The 20,088-nt window shown below is 30.7% G+C and overlaps 1 protein-coding gene and 2 long non-coding RNA genes across 12 annotated transcripts in view; 1 reads left to right on the plus strand and 2 right to left on the minus strand.

The window, feature by feature from the left end:
• The window catches only part of LOC107995213 (protein rhomboid-like), a 162,118-nt gene that overhangs the window by 78,402 nt on the left and 63,628 nt on the right, over window positions 1-20,088 (minus strand). For 2 of the 10 annotated variants that reach the window (XM_062072329.1, XM_062072330.1), the window contains exon 1: window positions 831-1,268. The exons of 7 other annotated variants lie outside the window; for them this stretch is intronic. The gene's annotated coding sequence lies outside the window, so the exon portion shown is untranslated. Of the gene's footprint in view, window positions 1-830; window positions 1,269-20,088 lie in introns of those variants that run through there. One more of the 10 variants, XM_062072325.1, reaches the window with a different exon arrangement.
• On the minus strand, window positions 4,227-11,102 carry LOC133665758 (uncharacterized). Its single transcript, XR_009829003.1, has 3 exons — window positions 10,891-11,102; window positions 5,762-6,674; window positions 4,227-5,694 (listed from the first exon to the last, which is right to left on the minus strand). It is a non-coding gene; the product is annotated as an uncharacterized LOC133665758 (long non-coding RNA).
• On the plus strand, window positions 13,462-17,925 carry LOC114577175 (uncharacterized). Its single transcript, XR_003697018.2, has 4 exons — window positions 13,462-13,738; window positions 14,238-14,477; window positions 14,733-14,925; window positions 14,997-17,925. It is a non-coding gene; the product is annotated as an uncharacterized LOC114577175 (long non-coding RNA).

Raw genomic sequence — 20,088 nt, forward strand, 5'->3', positions numbered from 1 at the left:
AATCATCTTATGACGAAGATTTGGCGAATATTTCTAGATAAATGAAAGAACATTGCGAAATACAATTGATGCATTATCTGCATTGATTTATATTTGATCTTTGATATTTAATAATTATAGATATAATTATAACATATATATTTATAATTGAAATTTTATTTGCTTTTGAAATAGATTCTTATATCGAAAATTAGATAGAATAATGATAATAATAATAATAAAACATTATTTGACAGTAATATAATAATATAGGTTAGGTTAAATTCGACTTCTACAAAGATGATACAAGATACATTTTCATGAGTTATTATTTATATTAATTCACAAAAGTTTTCAAATCTAACTAAAATTATATTTAACCTAAATTTAAACATCTCATTATAATTACACATATTTTTATCTTTAAAAATTCATAATATGTAAATACATTTTCATAACTCACTATTAATCCACAAAAATTTCTACCCAAGAAAATCTAACCTAAATCTAAATATCTTATAATTCACTAACAAAATTATCTTTATTTCTTAAATATATTTTCAGAATAAATTATTTATAATCAACACAATCCTTTTAGACAATCTATATAGACAAATCTAACCTAAATTCAAAAATTTCACAATCCATTACTATAGTTACACATATTTTTATCTTAAAAAATTCTTCCTCTAACATCTCAAGCATGTTTTTATAAACTATTCCATTAATCCATAATACTATCTTTTTCAATGGAAAATCTAACCTAAATCCAAACATTTCATAATCCGCTATTACAAATAGTTAAAGTTTCATCTTCGAAAATTCTCCATAACATCCCAAGTACTACTTACCTTCTTATAATCCTTTTATACAACGCTCATCTCAAAATTCCTTTCCGAACAGCCCATTCAGGTTCACAAAACTGGATCTCATGGACCCCAATACCGTATACGTCTCTCGGTGGAATTTCAATGATAACAGTTCTTGCAAGTTACATTGACGAAAGTGCCGACGAAAACGATTCTAATCTTAGACGGTTGTTCACGTGAAGCTTTTGCTCGCGAATAAGGAAACGTACGTGCCCACCACCGAGTCTCGCTTTTCTCGAGATCATACCTTCTTATGGCCCTTCTCTCTATCGCGTTTACGATGTCCCGTTATATCGTTTCTGCGAACACTCGATTATTAAATTTTCTTCTCGTTATATACACTATACACTTTGTAACTTTTGTTTAACGAAACAAGAAAGGACTACCTTTTATAACGGATCTAGTCGGCCATTGAAGACCATAACTGTTTTATTAATTTGAGGTTATAGGTTGATTTTTAAAAAGCGAACTAGTGGAATTTTGGCTGTACTCTATAATGAAATGAAAATGTAGCTTTAATAGATAGATATGTGAGAGTGAATAAAAGAAAAAAAGATAAATTTCGTGGATTCTTATTTTACAATTTATATAATAGTTTTTATTAAGGATTCAATTGGTTGTGGTTTTAAAGAATAAAATTTGAATGAATATAACAAATAGAAAAAAAAGAGATGAAAATATATATTAATTTAAAATTCTAGTAATTTTGGTGAATAATTTAAAATGGTATGATTCTGGTGAATAAAATTGGTGCATACAATGATTCTATTAAATCGAAAAAAAATGAATTTATATAAATTCGAATAATAAATGTGAACAATTAGATAAATCCATTTTTTCAATTAAATAAAAACAAACAATATTTCATTATATTTATACTATAAAAATTGATCGATACTTCAGTTACACGAAATATACAAAACAAATATCTATTGAAACAAGATATGAAATCATAATTTAAATTCTCTCTTCAATTTTTTTTCCAATAATTAATTTATGCTATAAATAAGATAACTTATAAAAATTAAATCATTTTTAAAAAATAAAAAAATACATAAAAAAGAATATAATATATATATTAAAAAAAAATAAAGTAAAATAAAAATTGAATCTTTTCATCAAATTTAATACTTACACCATTACCACACCATTACCAAAAAATCTACCATTTTCCCATCGCTAACCAACGACTCCCTTAACAAGCACGTGATGTCCCGTGGGAGTGATTTAGCTTTTACATTAACGATGCATTAACGAGGAACCAGAACGATGCCAAAATTTCTCTCCACCCTCCGTTGATTCCCCTCTAAATCAATTATGATAATTGGCCGGCAATAAATCGCTTATTACTCGAACGAATCGATGGAACGGGGGAGGAAAGATTTCCGGTCGCCCCATTTTAAATCGAGCGGAAAAATCGCGGAACATGGTTCGTAAAATGAAAATCAGCGAAACAGGAACGAGCTGTGTTTTATTAATCTCAGCCCCGCTGTTGCGGCAATTAGAGGGATTCGGCGATCAAACTGTTTTCAACCGCAAATTGTCTGGAAATAAATTGGCAAGGGGTGGCGGGATTTGGGGAACAGTGAAAGCTATCGACAAAGTCTTTTCGATGATTCTTTGTAATTTGATTTTAATATTACGTTAATTGAATTGTTAGAATTATATTCTTTGCACGAGATAATTGAATTCATGAGAAAATGGATTATTTTATTGTGACATAGTTTATTGATAGAATTGTTTCATTGGGAAATATTTGAGAATATATATTAATAGTAATTATTAACTAGTAATTATTAGACTAGTAGTAATTATTAACTAGTAATTATTAAATAGTAATTATTAACTGTTTGCGAATATGAATTAAAAATAATTATCTTTAATTTTTATATTATTTCTATTATTTTAATTCAATTACAAAACGAAAACAAAGTGCAAAATATGATTTGAAAAATTATATTAGAGAATTTTTTCATTGTTAATTTATGCTCATTATTAATTTCAATTATTTACTATTATAAAACGATAATCGAAAATAATTTTTTTCCAAATCCTCTAATTTTATCTATGGAATTCTATACTTCCAAAGAAATTTTATCCAACAACAAACCAAGTCACTAAACAATCTATTACTCCAAGCACGACGCAAACATAACGTTTTCTTTACAAAACCATTTAAAATCCATCCCTCAATTATCCTCTGAACAATCGAATCTTTTTCTAACGAACCAAAAGAAAAAAAGAAAAAAGAAAGCTTCCCTACAACTAGAACACTTTTTCTCAACGCGAAACAAAAGCTACCCCCAAGCGTTTCTCGCTTTTTACTTTTTTCCTGTCTTAACCCTCCACCCTCTTAGGTAGAAATTAAATTTTACATCTCACTCGTGTCCGCTCCTTCTTGTCGACTTCTCGCTACCGTTGCCAGACGTTAAAGGGAGAAATCCTCTCTCCACCGTCCCTCGGTATATCCCCGTTTCCTTTTCCTTTTATTCGCGAGAAAATTTTTCCGCGGGACCAGGCTTCTCCTCCGTTGGCGAGCCATTGAATTATGTATATGGAATAAATAAAAGCCGGATGAACAAAATTAGACGCAACATACGCGTCGTCGTACGCGACTTAAGGGCAATTTAAATTTTCCCGCTCTTGCGATACATGGTCTTTATTTGAATTCGACGCGGCAATTCGAACGTGATAATGGTACATATTTTTAATAAATTTGTTGAAAAGTTGCTGAAATTAAAAAATTATAAAATTAAACCATTGTTAATATTAAATACTAAAATAAAATTATTTATTATTAAATAGATATTAATAATTATTAAATGATTATTGAAATATTTAAAAATTCAGCAAAATATAAATTTTTTCAAGCAATTGTTTTGAAATGACTATCAAAAGGTTATTCAAATACAAATTAAAAATGATTAAAAAAAAAACATTGTGTTAAATTTTAGAAACCTCAAAGGTTTTAATAATTCAATCGTTAAACTCGATAAATTGGAGTTGAAAAATTTTTCATTTCTTATGAATACTTCCTTCAAAAACTTATTGTTTCTTTGAACTTTTCCAACGAATATTCTCTTTTATTCTTTAAAATATTTCGAAGAATTTATAATTCCGATGAAAACCAAATATTAATTCCTTCAAAAAATACCTAAAAAAAAAACACATTATAAATTTAAATTTTTATATAAAAACGTTAGAAAATTAAACAAATATTTATCAGAAAATTGTTTCGCATTTTCAATTACGTATTATAGCTATTTATCGCGAAGAGATTTAAGATTAAAGAGATTACTATAAATTTTAGAAAAATTTAAAAAAAAAACGCGAGATGTTCAGAAAACTCGAGGAGGAGGTTTAAAACGAGCTCCGATATAATTCTTGTTTCTTCAGGAAAATTTTCAACAGGCTCGCGTATCGAACTCACAGGTACGATGCTCCAGTTTCGAGAAATTCACGATATTGGTTCACCGTCTGTTCACCACGGGAGTTTTCAAATCGCGATATACCGTGTTTTCTGGCAATTTTCTGCTCGTTAACAGCAACCATTCTCACCTCTCGCAATGTCGCAAATTTTCAAACGATCTTTCCATTCGTATCTTTTTCATCAAATGTTATACATTGATCTATCTAGAGAATTTTATGATACAGTTTTTCTTCTTAATGATTCGTACGTTTTTTATGAGAATGAAGATTTCTATAAAATTTTATTGAATTATTTAATAAATATGATCACTCTAAGAGCTTAATTTTTTGCAATTTGCAACTACTTGTTTTTTTTTTGCATCAAAGTTTACTGGTTTAATTATTCAGATGAATTTTATTTTAAAAGTTCAATAAATAAAGAATAAACAAAATTATTTACAGAATGATCTAATATTCACAAATCAATTTTAATAAATTTTGAACACAATAAAGCAAACATGTATTATTCAAAAGAATATAAAGATGCAAGGAACGAGACGATATTTTCGAAGATGGTTGTTTTATGAGGTGATTCCAAGGGTTGTCGAGTATAGTAGTAACTGGCCATTTGAGAACGAAATATTCCATGCAAGAGGATCCAAGGAATCTAGATGTAAAGTTCACGCAGATCCTTTTAAATGGTCCCCATTTATCAATCCAATGACCAGTCATATTCTTCTTCTCTTTAAGCTTGAAGAAACCAGAGAGATATTGTTCACGATGATTCTGAATTGTAACATAATTGGTTGCTGGTGAAGTACTTTCTTTTTCGCAGAATACAAAATATTACTTTTAAAAGTTTTTTCATTTTTCCATTATACACATGTTCATTGAAATTTTCATATTATTTTTATGCTTCTAATATACATTTAAAGAAGAAAGAAATCGATTTTAGATTTTTATATTTTATCACAAGAGTTCAACAAAATTTTCTTGTCTTTTATCAACACATATATTAACATTAATAAAGCCTTTATTAAGCTCTATTATTTAGAACTCAATATTTCTTCTATATTGAGTTCTTTGGAGAATGTAATAAAAAAAAGAGTGATAAATTTCAATAGGAATTAGAATAGCTTGGATATTATTTAGGGTTTCCACAGAGTGGGATTAGGTTTTAGTTGGGTGTATGACCTCAACTGGATTAGAGTAGGTTAGGTTTGGATCAGGTGTGGATTAGAACTCAACTAAGTTAGATCTCAGGTAAGATCTGGCAAGGATTAATCCAGATTTCAGTTGAAAGCCTGCATTCGATCCAAGTGACGTTAAGTTACTAACTTTATCACACCTTGATTTATATTCCAAATTTTTAATTCAACAAAATTAAACCATGGACGTTACAAATCTTTCAATTTTCAACAATATATCCAACATTTCTCTAAAATTCGAAATATGCATCCTTTAGAAATATACCAAAGAATCAAAATAAAAACTTTCTTTTTTACCTTCTCAAACGACGTTACTCAATACGATCAAAGAACAAAATCTTCCTCTTCCACCTTCCTCTCTTTCATTTTATCTCATCAAACAAAGTCAAGTTTTCCACAAAATCCGCAAAAAACTCGCAAAAAAATACGGAATGATTTGCCAGAGAGTAGAGTAGTGTAGTTTCACATCATGAAACCTTTAAGCTTTAAAATTCAAAAGAGGATGAAAAAAAGAAGAAAGAGGGGGCCGAAAGGCTTGAGCAAACGTTTTAAAAACACCTTGTACAGAGGCTTCCGAAGGGGCCTCTGTAAGCAAATAATCCAATCAGATTTTGTCGTCCAGTCTCCACGGGCTCGTGGCCCTTCTCGAGGATTCTTTTATTGGCTGAAAAGGGTTGAAGAAGGATGGAATTACTGGCGAGTCAATTGGAGCAAGTGAGAGGATCTCGTGTTTTTCCTCTATTCCAGCTTTCTATAGACTTCTTCGCGAGTCCTTCTGTGTATACACCCGGTGCCTTTCTTCCTTCCATTTCCGCCGTTTTCTTTCCCTCTTCTCTTTTTCTCTTCAGCTCACTTTTTTTTCTTCCTTCCTCCCTTCTCAACCTCCGTTTGTTCCCGATTCGAAGCAACTTTCATCTCCCATTTTTCGCTGGTAAATCAGCGGAGCGTAATTTCCGGTGATTAATAATCTTCTTTCAGTTTGGTAGCGAGGAATTGCTCGATGACTATCGATACGTTCGATCATCTGTGAAGAAACGCTGCCACTGCTGATTTTTTTTTCTTTTTTTTTTTTCTCTCTTTGTAATATAATTTTCCATCCTCGAAGGAGATATCATTATATCGATTCGAGGGATTCATGGTTGTAATTTTTTGATGGATTTGGTTGATATATTTGGTTTGATGATTACATTTCCCATATTAATATCTTCTTCTGCAATTAGAAAATTAAACAAGTTGAGCAAGTTAAATTTTGCAGTTTAAATCTGCCGTATTAAATCGATTTTAATCTCATTGTGCAAAAGAGGAAATTAATGTACGAAACTGAAAAATTGTTACACGAAACTTTTTTAATAAAGTCAAAAGATAAAAAATCCGTGAATTAACCAATTCCAAAAAGCTTATAATCGTATATAAATGTGTAAAATAATTTTAAGAAATAATGAATATATTAATCTAATTTCATTAATTCTTCGATAATAAATAATTAAAAAAAAATAAAACGTTAAAAATATCAAATATCAACGGCACAATATACCATAACAAATTTCTAAATAATTTATGCAAACAATGTCGAAGACAGGTGATTCATGAATATCCAATCTGTTAGAAACCACTTTTTCCATCGTCAACTTGAAGGAAAGCAAACGGCTGAGAAGCACGAAATCCTGTGAATCCGCGGTGGAAACCGGAAGCGGGCTAGGGATTATTCAAAGCAAGAGAGCAAGAAACAACAGACAACACAGAGAGAGGGACAATTTACATCTTCTTCGGGTGTTCTTCCAGTGATTAACTTGCTTGCCGCGCGGTTAAGTGACATAATTTCGAGAAAGCTTGGTGCTTGGTTAATTACATTGAATGAACGAATTTCTCATCCTTTTGGACCATTGTCGAATTCGTTTCTCTGTCGAAGAGATTGTTTGAAACTTTTGTCAAACGACACTACGTGATTGAATCACTTTGTGTAATCAATTACATAGTTTTGCAAATGGTTTATAGTTTGTCAAAATTATTATTGTTATATGATAAGATTCCATTTTAAAAATATGTATTACAGTAGACTATTCAATAATGTATAAAATAATTTAATATAGTAATGATATTCAATATAATATTTAATAGGCTTTAAATACATAATATTTGTTGTATATAATATAATTATTATTTAATGTAATTTAATACTTGAGGTTAATTGAATACAAATTGAATTGCAAATTATATGCTATGATGTGTAAATTATATTTTAACATCCAACCGAAGTATCTTTCTTACACAAATTGATAAACTTGCAAATAAAAAAAGAGACCAAAAACCTCTTGTAAAAAAGTAAAGTAAAAAATTAATAATAATGATTAAAAAGTTCCATATTTTTTCATAAACATTCTATAATATTCTGTACTTTTTTTAAAACTTTTTTATGAATAAAATTCTTCAAAATAGCAGACAGAAATTATGAAGAAGAAAAAAAGTAGAAATTCCCTTGAATAGGGTTAATTCGCGGAACGTAAAACCGCTTCTCGCTACATATTTCGTTTGTATCTTAATAAGGTAATCTCCGGTGAAAGTAGCGACTGAATGACAGATCTACGTCTTAAAACTTCATTGCAACGAGCTAAATCATAAGAGCTTTCACAGATTTCATCTTTCATTGCTTAACAAAGTCCACGTATTTTTTTCTCTTCTACGTATATTATATATTATATACATTTGCTTGAAATAATTTCTTTTTCAAGCATTGCGGTCATACTTTCGAGAAATACATCATAATTGAACTGTCTCATCCCTTTACAACGGCTGTCTCTTCTTGTGTTCTCCAATAAGAAAAACTCACTCTCTTCTGTTCATTTAAACCGAGTATATATGTTTCATAACCGAGAAATTTTTTTACCTCTTCTTTTTTTTAAACGTCAGTGATAATTCATTTCTCTCTTTCAATTTTAAGATGAGAAGATATATTTTAAGATTAATGTCGTTTTGTCCTTTAAAATGAGAGTTGTACTTTTCTTTTTTTTGTTTCTTAATATTTCACAAAATTCTGTAAAGATAGAAATTTGTTCCCTCTTTGTAAATTTCTTCACGCTTTATTACTTATAATGAATAATAATTTTGTTTCTGGAAGAACATTTTTTAAAGCTCCAAGTATAGAACATGCTTCAAACACTTCCCCTTTCATAATATTGCAACATTGTCAGGATGAAATGTGAATTCCTTTGGAAAGGTTATTTTCAAAGGATTTTATGAAAGATGAAGAAATCTGAGTCTTCTCCCTCTCTCTTCCGTTTCTTTCTCTTTTGTTTTCCTCCTTTCCTCAAGTAATTTCACATTGGAAGAGTTTTTATAGCATGCTTGTACATACAAACTTTTCATAGATGTAATATCTGGTGCACGTGCTTCAATGTTTCTTTCATTCAATAATTAACGTATTTTCGCTGAATTCATCCAGGAGATTAATTCAATTTCAATTTAAACGGCTATTTATTTTTGTTTTTTTCTTTTTCCCCTGTAGATTAAATGTAAAATTCATTAATTTTCATTAAATGTATAATATATTCAATTTCTTCATATTAATAACTCCTTTCAAATTTTTCCATATACAAAAATTTATCGAGTTATATGTTTTGCATGGAACAATAAGTATTGAGAATTTTATTTTTAATTTAATTAATTTCCATTATCAATTTATTCATCGTTAATAATTTAACGATACATTTATATAGAATATATATTCTAAATTTAATTTTGCATTATTAATTTTAATTGTAATTCACAGAAAAATTTTCTTCACTCATCAAAAATTTGAAATATTGGTTATTTGTATCTAAAGCCTGACGTTTAACTATTAGACCACTTATGTATTGTATACTCCAATGTTATTTTTAACTACTTATAATACATTCATTTTAATAATACAATCATAACAATAATAACTTTATTTTTTTTTTTAAGTACTTATTCCATTTTTCTGTCACTTATGTTAAATTTAAATATTTTATATTCTATAATATTATATATTATTTATATTCTTCTATATTAAAAAATGTATTAATGTAAATCCTCTAAAATAAATCCTCCTCTAAACCTCTACATGCAAGTAAATGATTCACAATTCTCCACGAATAATTCACATCTTCTTTTATATCAGCCCTTAACAATTACCTTAGATCCAACGTCTCATAGACTAACTCTATCTTTTGTACAATGGCACGTTTCCCACATTTTACGGTTTCACCGGGCCCGTTCTTTCGACGACACAGGCGAACATTCCGCGTAAATTTTTGGATCACGTAACGCGATATAATACGTGCCAGAAATATCGATATCCACCATCGAAGCCCTTACTCGCGAGTACACGTCATTAGGAAGGAGGTTGGTCGCTCGTGCTATCAGTTTTCAACATCCGAACGATTATGCAAATGCGATAATTATTCGGAATTAAATCGAATTCTTAATCGTGACCGGAATACTGGGCCAATCGGCGAACAATATCGGGTTTCACAATCAGTGGGGGATAGTTTTATAGTGTAATTGAAATTTTCCGGTGTAAATTGTTTCAAATTATCAATTTATGAAAATATTTTAATGCAAGTTGTTTGTAAGGCAGTTGTCAATAGATTATTTCATGATAAAAAAATATAATAAAATAGATAAATTAATGTGAAATTGAATAATGGAAGAGGACTTAAATCAACTTAATTTTTCCCTATAACTCTGTAGTATCATCAATGAATCTAAAAAAAATATACATTCTAAAAGTAAAAAATAAAAATACAAGAATGCAATATAAATCAACATCACAATAGAAAATTTTTCAAAAAAAAGTTGAACTCTTACACTCTACATTTGAAGCGAAAAAAATTTCTTTAAAATCCGCGCACCTCTAACAATATCCCCTCATAAATGTATCCCGATTTATTCGACTTCGGGCAACAGCGAGCCGTCAAAAGTATCATTGAAGGGGGACGTAACACGGCCGGGTTCCGCTAAATCACTCGAGCCATGCCATTGTTGCATTGTTTCCGAGTGGCGAACAATACGGAACCTCCGCTCGTAATCGTTAGCCCCGCCGCGTGCGTTTATTAGCGCGAGAACGCGCGTCTATGGGGCAACTCGCGCGCGCATAATCCACGCATCATTCCACCCTCGCACAGTCGTATATACTCGATCACGCCACGTCGCGTTATATACCTCGCCTGTTATTTCGTAACGGGCCATCGTTATTACCGCGAATACGGTCGTCGGTTATCCAGAGAATTGATTCAATGGTGGAGGGATGAAGAGTTTATGGAGAGTTGTGTGCGGTGTCCGTTTTAACAGGCCATGAAAAATACAAATTTGACAGGGCAGGGGTTAGAGATATTTTTAGAGTGTAGGGATTTTTGATTATTTGTGCGATTAATCGAGGGAATTATTGGAAAATGTTTGTCTGTTACCTTTATTTCAATTTATTGGATAGATTTTCATTTTGATGGTCTGTGATATGTGAAATGATTCATCGTCAATGTATAATGCTTCAAGCGAAATATCAAATATTTCTAAAGATGTCGTTTCAACTCGAGATCGGGAAATATATTTCAATCGTAGAGGTTGGAATTTTCTTCAATGATAATCTAAAAATAAAATTTGATCGTTAGTATTATTATTCGTAATAATAAAAAAAATATTAATAATGATCAATTAATGTTGTATATTAATAACGTTAGTATAAAAACTAAGTTTAAAGATTTTGATATAAATCTTGAAATTTACTAGAATGCATCTTGCACACTTTATGCTTCGATTTTCTCATATATTTATCAATAGAGGAAAAACAGCAGTTTATATTTGTTTAACATCGAATCTTCAAAGATTTATCGCTCGTTATAAAAGTTTGACAAATTGGATCAGAGCGAAAGCTCGATAGCACGTATGAAAGGACACATTTTGAACGAAATTGAAAAATATATTGCACAAATTGTAGGATTAAATTTGTCGCACGGTCGATTCGTTGAAATCTAGAGACAACGACAATATTGACAGATATTGTTGGAAACGTTACACGTGCTAGATTGGGATCGGAATTAATCGTGTTTTTTCCCTATATTATTGAATGCAGAATATGGCCGGGTGAGCACGAGATTAAATTCTATCATATACTGTCACGTTCGATTACGCCGATTGCTACGAGTTATATTATATAAAAAACCCCGGAATTGGTGCGCCATTTTTCGGAAAATAAATCGCGATAAAATCATCGAGATTTGACTTCGAAAAGAAGTTTCGACTAATTTCATTAATATGCAACACATTCTGAATAATGCATCAGCTTTTTATTAAATTTTCAAATAACGATTTTAAAAAGGGGATAGAAAAATACTAATTTAAAAAAAACTATACAATTTTAATTCTTAAAACAACTTATTTTAAAAATAATGATATGTTAATTTTCAAGAAATCTTGTAATCAAATTATTAAAATTTGATTTTTAAAAAATGTGCTCATCAATATCCTCGATTCTAAAATTTTATTTGTTTAAATAATGCATTCACTTTCGCTGAAATTTTGAGATAAAAATTTTAAAATATATTAATTTTGAAAAAATTGATTATCTTTCAGTTTATAAAACAAAATTTCTTAATTTTTTTTATTATTTTCACTAAATCGAATGCATGAAACGTCCTTCAATGTCCATCGGTCTAAACTATTTAAACTAAACTCTCTAACTCCGCAGCCAAAACTCAAAATTCAAATACAAGTAAAGCCATAGAAACAATCGTATAACAAACCGGGAAACACTTTGAAACGCCGTAATTATCCTAATTTCTGACAAATTGAACGCATGAAACCTCCTTCAACATTGGTCAAATCGTCCAACCCCCAAGTCTCGAACTTTCCAGCCGAAACTCAAAATTCAAACACACGTAGGAATTGTGGAAACAATCGTGTAACAATTCAGGGAATACGTTTTCCTCTTCTAAAAATCTTTCTATTTACCGATTTCTCTCGGAAATCGAGAAATTCACTGATAATTCCAATTACACTTGCCACAATAATGCACTATTGGAAACGAACAATAACGTGTAGACGAATCTCGTATCGTTGCATTCACTCATTCTGCTTTATTCCTCTATTCTTTGTGTCAAAGAACACGTATTGCGAAACCACATGATCGATCTGAATCTTTTATGAGTTTCTGTAGTAACAATGTGCCTTTTGATCGAGATCTAAATTATTTGTGATTAGTTCAAATGTTTGCAAATAAATTGAAAAAAAATTTATAAATATATATATATAAGAACACTATGGATATTATACTATGAAACACATATCAATCTAAAACTACATATATATATATATATATATATATATATATATATATATATATATATATATGTATATATAATAAATTACGTATTATAAAAAATTATTATAAATTATATTTATATGTAATGAAAAATGAATAAAATGCGTCACACATTTTATTCGATACTATCGTATACACTCGTTCGATATTATCGTATTCACTTGTTCGATACTATCGCAATATTATATTACTAACTTCATTCTATTTTATTTTTATTTTATATTATAAAAATATATCAATAAATCATTTGATGTTGAATCTAATAATTATTACCATTTATCAGTGTGTGATCCTTAATATTCTTAATACTCTATTGAAAAAGGCACAGATTCGACGAATATCCAATCAACAAATCACCTATTGCATACGATATTCACTAAACTCAAACAATGCATATCTCTTAGCCTAAGATGAACATGCATCTCTCATTATGCAACACAAAATGTACTTATCAAACGAATTAAGCCGCTCATCCCCTAATCATACGTGTGGCTCACATTTCCAAGCATTCTGTTCGACCGCTACATGGTGGCTTAACTATTCCAACCTCGTATATAGAGAGCCAACTCACGTATCCTAAATCCTAAAACGCGAATTTCAGCCTATAGATAGCGTACAGGTTCTCCAGAATAATGTTTCAACTGTCCACCACCATCGCTGCGAGTATCGGCGCGAATCGTTTTCGGGCCCACCCGTAATAATTGGTCCTGCACACGGGTCGTTCATGCACTCGACGGCGGTTACGTTATGTAAATTCCACGATCATACGCCGCGATACAGCGGAATTAACGTGTACACGCGCCTGAGCAGCCGGCCGATGTAATGGCTTAAGCCGTTTACACGTCGTTGGACCGTGCGGATCTCTATGGGATGGGATGGTGTCCATCTCGGCCTCTCATCGTGTTCAATATATGCGAATGCGTTTAACAGAGTCGATGGTGAGTGTGCACATGTACGCGGATATTTCGTGAGAAATGGCGGCGTGTATACGAGTATATCTTCCTCTCCTCTGGACGCGGGAACGAGGAAGCTTGTGGATTTGCATTTTAGGGATTGGTTGTTGGTGGTTGTATCGTATAGGTTAAGGTGGTTTTTGGGAAATTGAGTGGTTTGTTTGGAATTGGGTTAGTTGTTTGAGAAAACTGGATGCGTTGAAATACAGATTTCGATTGGGGACGGATGATAGAAAATTGTGATGTTATTTATTTAATTGATGAAATGGAATGGATAAAATTAGGTAAAGAATCATGAAAAATTATTTTAGTAACATAATGATTCTTAATGTTGGGATGATAGCTATAACAAAGAATCTTTAAGAATTGTATTCTGATGAATTGTCTTTATATTTTTTTTATTTTACATTATTTTAAATCACTCTACATAAAATATAGAGATATATACTTTTGTTATACTTTTCTTTACTTTTTATACTTCTAGCTAAAATTTTAAACAACTTAATCATTTTTCACAACATTCTAAATCACTCGCAATTTCAATACATTGTAATTTCAAAAGTGATTTGTTTTTATAATAAATATATACGATTCTCTTATATACGTGAATAAATTGTATCGATAACCGTACTGAATTTTTGTATAATGGAAAATATCAAAAGTAAAGGAATAGAAAGGATGTCGATAAACATAGGATGACTTTCTCTGATAAGGAAAAAAACTTGTAAGTAGAACAATCTAATTTTTCCAATATGTCTCGATAATAATACATCATATATATATCTCATTTTCATTCAATCTAGAAAAAAAAATAATTTGCTATTCTTACTCAAATTTTTAAATTTAATCTTTCAAATTATGTTATTTTTATATTTTAATCATATATTTTTACAAAACATTATTGAAGAAATAAAAATATATGAAATTGAATTAAAAACAATAATTTTTTATTCCATTTAAAGAAATCAAATTTCAACAGGTTAAGTATTATATGTACTACAGAAGCCTTTTAAAAATATAAATATCAAATCCATAAACATTCAAACAGAAATATCAAATTCAGATTTCAACAGCTTACGGAAATAAAAACTCGTAAAATCGACAATAAAAACAATAATTTTTTGCCATATTTCAAAATATCGAATTTATATTTCAACATTACACTATATAAGGTAATCTTTATTCCCTATTACAATATAATAAATTCAAAAACAAATTTTCTAAACTTACTTCTAATCCACAGAAACCAAAAAGATCAAAGAGAAAAATCGTCCGTAATCCTCGTCTCCACAATTTCATCTCTCGAACACGAAAACTAAAAAATCGTGTTTCGTCGAGACCAACGTATAAAGGATCTTTTATATCCGGTATTACATCCGTCGTTTATGACGTAATACAGGGAACGAAACTGAGCAATCGAGGACATTCAGCCGAGCAATCTGCGGCCCGCATGCATACAGAAGTTGCTATGAAACCCAACTCAGAAATCTAAGTTTCGTCAAGCAACGCCAACATGCTTCCAGATAATATTCTCATCAGAGTAATAATTACCACGATTCCTACGTGTCGCGTTACCTAAATATTCCTATTAACAGAACTAATCTAGCCACTCGACGCGACCACGATTCGTTTGTTTCTATCAAACTTTGACTCGTGCCGAAATTAACATTGAATCTACATACGAAAGGAAAATTATGTATTCCATCGCGAGCATTAAAGGTGATAATCGGTTTTCACGTATGCCAATATAATTACGAATCTAAAAATTTAATTTGAAGTTCTTTAATTTTTCTTTTTTTTTTGTTCCATTTCTATTACGTGTTTCTTTTTTTCTCTTTTTCAAGTCGAGATGTTTCTTTATCTAAAAGAGAATATAAAGAAAATTATTTACAATAAATTCAAAATTAAACTTTTGATTCATAAATATTGAATAGAGAATTTCAAAATATATAAGCACTGATTTAGAATTAATTTTTTCATATCCAAATTTTGAAACATTTACAATTAAATATGATGAGAATTATTATTTATTCAAAATAAATAATCAAACAAGATTGTTATCAATTCTGACAATTAAATCAACTATTGGACAGCATCGAATTTACACATATGCCATTACAAAATTCCGCATCGATATAGCTTTCTCGTCGAACTAAGGCCAGACAACTCGATGAAGATCTATAGGGAAACACGTGGCGCACATTGGAGGAAGAGGGAAAGGAGAGGAAAGAGGAAACTCGTTTCGCGGACTGAAATTGCAGCCGAGAACCCCGTGGAAAGTTCTTGACAGAAAAAGATCGAGTTTCCAACTGTCTACGCGGCTCTACACCACCATCCCCGACGCGCCATCTGCAACGTATATAATCGTCCGCCGGAAGATAAGACGAATCTCTGCGTCACAGAGACGCGGCGCAACTTTTTCGCCGGACCAACTGCTGATTACAACCCCGGATACCAGACCACCCTTTGCTGCTGTTTTCCAAAAGAAAGGGAAGCAGAAGGCTTCTTCCGGTCAAGTTTCTTTGAGTCTGATTCTAGATGAGATAGTTGGAAGATTGATTTTAAAGGGATAAGGATGATTAATTTTTCTTCTAGTTGAAAAGAAAAGTTTCCTTTTGAAAAGTTTGATATATGAAACTGTTTATGAACATTGAGATGATTGTTGAGATGATCTTATGAGAATTGACTTAGATATGTGAAACAACAGCTCATGGTAGAGAAAGTAAAAAAATATTTTCACCAAAGCTCATAATTTCTGCAATTTCTTTTAAAAAAATATATATATATTATCTTGTGATAATTTAAAAAGTATCATTGAGAAGGAAGAATTACACTTTAAGTATACAATTTAAATAATTCCCATAAAATGCAATCGTCCAATGAATCAAAATAAAACGTGGAACACAACGTGGAGCAATTATCCAAGCGAAATGGAAATGATCAACCAAGAGGGGCATCGATCACGTCAACGATTTCAATCATTTCGATTCCTTCGGGGAACATCCATTTCGCGTAGTCATTTCGAACGTTTTCCAACCCTTTGCCGGGAATATCTCGTGACGGTTCCAACGAATGGCGTCGATAGATCGAATCCTCCGCCGGTCCCGAGAAATCGACGAATTCCACGAGTCTGCGATGCGAATTTCCGAATCCATGGCGAAAAAAGCGAGGGAGGGAAGGTTGAAGCTCGAAAAGTCGAGCTGTCGATCCGACGAATGGGACAGCTTTGCCTGGCAAATTTCGTATCTGAGAAATAAATGGGAACCGTAGCATAATCTCGTTCGCTTACAGAGGAACCCTTGCAAGACAGGCTTGAGGTATTGGAAGCTTTTTTGCTTTCGGTCAGGTTTATACGGCAAGGAAGAGATTTTCCGCGTGGCAGGGAAAGATAAGTGTTTTTTTTATTTCTCTTTTTTTTTCAATAGTTATTATTGATTTCAAGAAGAAATTATTGATATAAAGGATGGACCATCTTTGGAAATCTACAAAATCTTCTGGATAAAATAATCACTAAATTTCTAGAAACTAATAAATTTAAAAGAATTTTTTCCATTTATTTTTTTCATCTAAAAAAGTTGTTCCACCTTTGTTTTAAAAGATTATCTATATAGAAAGAGAATGATTAAAATTTTTTGTAAAAAAAAAAATTACTTTAATCTTCGTGATTAAAATCGATTGTCTTTCAGAAACGATATGTGGGTTACGAAATGACGAGGATTGATGAAGTTGGTAATGCCTAAGCACTATCATGGAGAGATCATAGAGAGATCATAGAGAGATCAAAGGGACGATAATCCCTCCAAGGAGATCATTTGAAGCTTATGCTTACGGCTCGAACCAGCGCACTGGCCACAATTTTCCCAAGGAATTTGCCAAAGACACTGTAAAGGATTCATAATCGTAGGTTGAAGTCTTTGAGGCTTTAACCCTCGTCAACATGGATATTCAAACCGAACGTAACAAGTCGAACATATCGACAATTTATAATTTTATAATTATATCTTATATCTAATATAATGAAATAAGAATTTCAATAAAATAAGAAAGAAATTTACTGATGTATTATTTAATTTTGTTTTAGATTTTACATATCAATCAGTAAAATAAATAAATAAATAAATAATTTTTTAAATGTATCGAAATTAATAAACGCATAAATTGTCACATTCTAATAATAACTTACGTCATTTTAATAATTAATTGAACACCACTCGAGCTTCCATTGCTTGAACAATTATTCAGCGTCACAATGCAGTTATACAAATGATTTTATAATATTGTTACTCTAAAAGAGAGATATATATATATAGATGGGTTTATGTTAGAGGATGTATTAGTAATGGTTCCAGACTCGTGTCTTGGCCACTATTACAGTGGAGGTCATATCAGGGGATGTTAGTGTCACGTTGAACCTCTCATGAATATATCTCGACTACACCCAAGTGATTAGTATATACCTGAAAAACTAGAACACTGATCCCCAGTTTACAATTATGGAGATAAGTATCTAAGATAAGTAATTAGATCCCATTTGTTATTATTTAATTTAATTAGAATGTACTATTCAATTTCTAAATATTTCATTGTCATTGATAAAAAATTTATTTCTAAATCCTCTATTTTCTATTTAAATTAAATTAAAGCAAAAAAAGAAAACGAATCGATACCTATCGATTAAACATCTTCCATTCGAATCTCCTTTTAAAATAAATCGACAAATAACAATATCAATTTGTCACTAGGATCTTTTCAAAACACCCTCTATACAACAGTCCAGTAAAAGCGGCCACCGTTCAGATAAAGAAATAGCCACGAGAAAGGACGCCAATAAAATCCTTGCCGCGAAATCACGAATGAAGTGGCTCGTTTATTTTCCTCTCGATGAGAATCGGGAGGAGCTGGGTCAACAAGCGCGTGGTGGAAGACGAGGAACGAAAGAGGAAGGAGAACGAAATCCGGATGAAGTTGGAGAGCGGTAGCCTCTCTGCACGCGATCCGCTTCCGCCTCGGCCTCTGTTCGCCGTGGAAAGCGGCTTAAAAAAAAAAATGAAAACGCTTGATGCGGCCTCCTCAGGGGGAAAAGAGATCCCGGTTTCGAGAAACGAAACGTGTATTTTTCCACCCTCGATACGAGGGATCGATGATTCAATGGTACGATGGTTAGGAATGGATGTAATTGGGGTTAAAATCGAGCGGAGTGATTGCTCGAAGATTGATGAAAGAGGATCTTGAGAAAGATTTTTTAGGATGATTTTTTTAAAGGAGTGGAGTTGTTTTTTTTTAAGAATTGTGAATTGTAATTTTGAATGAATTGGTAAGATGGGGTTAAAATGAAATGGAGTTTAGGAATTTAGAAGATGGGAAAGAATCTTATGATAAGAGATAATATAGTTCTTTTTCGAAAAAGAAAGTTAAGAGAACAATTTTGAATAATAAATTAAATACTATTGTTATTAAAAATAATATCTTTTTATAATAATAATCCAAAGTTTTCTATCTTTGAATTTATCGAGTTGTTCTCCTTTTTCAATCGTTTCAGATTAAAATATAAAAATAATTTTCTATTTTAATGACCAACTTAAAAATTAGAAAAGAAACGAACGACAGAGTTCATCCATTATTGAATCAAATCAAATTTAATTCCATGAAGTTATATTTGGCCAAATCATATTAGGTTTGATTTAATATCATTTAATTAAACAGCATTGTATCAAGTGGCTCCCAAGTGTGAATACTCTGTTGTACATATGTAAGAACATATTGATAAGGATTAATTGCGTTTAATTGAATTAGATTGCAACTAAATATGGAACATAATTCTATAAAAGAAAAATTAAATAAGATATTACAATTCTACATTTTCATTTCATTATTAATTCATCCATAAATCTGATTGTTCCATCTTAAATACATCCAACAGTATCTAATTATAATCACGAATATTTTAAGAATACAAAAAGATATAACTTTTAAATCCAATTTAAAATCCAATTTATTCCTATTAGATTATATTATGAGTATCTCAAAAATTAATTCTTTACTTTTACATTAAACTACTTAATCTTAGAAGAAACATAATAATAAAATTAATAATTATTTATAATTCTTACCATAAACTATTTCTAATTCTATTTTTCTATTTTTTTATACAATTTCTAAAATTAAAAGAATAATTCCTCCTAAATTTACAATGTAAGATCCATCAAATCTCTTCGCGTTCAAACCAACAAATCAAATTACCAAAATCAAATAAAGCTCAAACTTTCGAATAAATCAACTTTAATTAAAATTCCATCGAACAATCTACAATTCTCCATAAATCAACCCTTTCAGAA

This window comes from Apis cerana, linkage group LG3, assembly GCF_029169275.1.
Source record: "Apis cerana isolate GH-2021 linkage group LG3, AcerK_1.0, whole genome shotgun sequence".
Lineage (NCBI taxonomy): Eukaryota > Metazoa > Arthropoda > Insecta > Hymenoptera > Apidae > Apis > Apis cerana.